The sequence below is a fragment of the Vulpes vulpes genome, chromosome 9, assembly GCF_048418805.1.
Source record: "Vulpes vulpes isolate BD-2025 chromosome 9, VulVul3, whole genome shotgun sequence".
NCBI lineage: Eukaryota > Metazoa > Chordata > Mammalia > Carnivora > Canidae > Vulpes > Vulpes vulpes.
In genome coordinates, this window is record NC_132788.1 from 110,985,288 (window position 1) to 110,987,834 (window position 2,547).

Here is a 2,547-nt window from a genome sequence, read left to right on the forward strand (position 1 = left end):
GCGAGGCCGGTTTCGGTCCCCAGAGGGCGGAGTTAGGGGCGGCACACGCGGCGCGCCCGCGACCGTGCGGTCGGGGGACGCGGGCAGGCGGGGGGCGGGGGGGGCGGGTCGGCGGCGACGGGGAGGAAGCGCACAGCGTGCCAGGGCCGGGAGCGCGTGGGGAAGGGCCGGTCCCGGGAAGGGCGCGCCAACGAAGGCGCGAGCCGGGCCACCGGGTAAACGCGCACGGGATCCCACCGCCACCAGCACGAGGGCGGTCCCGCGACGCCCGGGACGCCGGCCGGCCTCAGCACCCTTGGCAGACCTCCCCGCAAACCGGGCCCCACACCGCCGGGGCCCAAGGCACGCGCGACTCCCCGCCGCGGGGGACCCGTCCGAACCTCCGTCCGTCCATCCGCCGATCCGTCCGTCCGTCCATCAGTCCGGTCCAACCCGGAGTCACGACCCGGGGAGGCGCCCCCAGGCGGGAGCTGGCCCGACCCGTGCGCGCCCGCCGCGCCACCGCCGGCGGCGACTCCGCCCGGGAGCGGGCGGGGGCCCGGACAGACAGCCAGCCAGCCAGCCAGCCGCTCGCGCGGCGCACACGCAACACACACGGGGTGGCTGGCGTGGGGGGGGGGCGGGGGGCGGGCCGCCCCGCCCCAACCCCCCCCCCGGCCGCGCGCACACTCGCACACGCACGCGGGCAACACACCCCGCACCGGACGCCGGCCCGGCCCGACGGTATCCTCCCCCATCTCGGAGGGGGGAGGCGCAGGCCGCGGTAGGCAAAGAGCGGCGCTCTGCCCAAACACGTCGCGACGGTAGTCAACCCCGCGTCGGTGGCCACACTACACGCGCAGAGGAGGGGCAGCGGCTGGGGGCTCCGGTACCCCAAGGCACCCTCTCGGATCGCTAGAGAAGGCTTTCTCACCGAGGGCGCATCGCCCCCCCCTTCGTCCCCCCAAACGGGCCCCACCAAACGGCGCTCCGGGGCCGACAGGGCTCGCGGGGCGGGCGCAGGTCTCCGGCAAGGGACAGGCACAGGGCAACCCCGAGCGCTCGCGGCCGGTGCCCCCTCGAGGACACCACCCTCCACCTCGCCCGAGCACGGCGCGGCCACGTCACCGCCCAGAGGGGAGAGCTCCCCGCCTCCCGCGAGGCGGGCGAGACCGAGGAACGGAGACGGGGGCACGACCCGTGCCGGGAGAGAGGGGCAGCCCCTCGGGCTGGCCAAGCGCCCGGGGCGCTGGCTCGGCCCGCCGCGGGCGCTCACGCGTCCCCACCAAGTCCTCCGAGTCACACCGCCCCCACACCACCCCCGCCGGCGCGGCGAGGGGGAGGGGAGGGGGAAGGAAGACGAGGCGCCCGGGCCCCCGCCAGGGGCACGGGTGCGCCTCCCTTGCCGACTTCCGCCACCCGCTCCTCGGACGCGCCACCGACGGCGGCGGCGGCGGCCCGAGGGGAGTCGACGGGGAAGGAAACGACGCCACCGCTCGGCCTCAGGCACCTGAGGCGACCTGGAGCGCTCCAGGGGCACCACGGAGGGCCGGGCGCAACGCGCTCAAGCGCGCCCAGGCCGGGCGGTGAGCAGCGCGGCGTCGGGCAGGCCCTCCCCGCGGAGGGGAGGGCCGCTCGCCACGGACCCAGGCCTTCAGGAAAGGCCGGCGAGAGTGTCCGCCGCGTCAGAGGACCCCGGTCCCGCCAGCGCCGCGAGGCAAGAAGGCGGGAGGGCGGGGTCGGGCCGGAGTCCGCACCACCCCCAACCCCGGCGCGCGCCCCCCCGCGCACCCGCCGTCACGACGGCCGGGCGTGGAGGAGCCGGGGAGGGAGGGGCCCGCGGGCAGAGCGAGAAGAGCGGTCGCATCCGCCATGGATGCCCGTCCCTCGTCTGACGCGGCTTAGGCCCGGCCCAGGAGAGCACGAGATCACCACATCGATCGATCGGCAGCAAGCTGCGGCCCCGAGGGGGCTTCCCGAGGAGCAAAAGCCCAGCGAGGACGGCGACCGGGGGGACCTGCTTCCGCCTCACCGGCAGCCCCTCGACCCCCAGGGGGCAGGAGCGACCGGACAACCCCAGAGACAGCGGGGGACGCCTGACACGCGGCACGGAGCCTTGCGGGACAGGGGTTGTCACGGCCAACAGCCGGGTGCCCACGGCATGGAGCGCACGGGGGTAAAAGACCCACCGCCACCTGCCCACACCGCCCTCCCTCGGGTGCCAGAGACCGGAGGGTGACACCACGACCCGGGCCACCTGGAGTCCAGCGCGAGAGCCGGCGCGCAGGCCCAGGCGGACGGCTCAGGCTCCAGTGAGCGAGGACAGGGACCGGCTCGGCCGCGCGGTCAAGCCCAGAACCCCACACGCGCCCAGAGGCCCACATCTCCAAGGCGAGCGACGGACCGACTGTCTTTTCCGTCTGCCTGTCTGTCGCCGAAACACAACGTGTCAGCACCTACCTGGCAACAAAAAATGTTCATTTCGGGCGAGAAAATAGCCGCGCCTGCTGGCGGGGACCAGCCACAGGTCACCGCGACCTCCCGGGACCGTGGCACGGCCACTGTCCC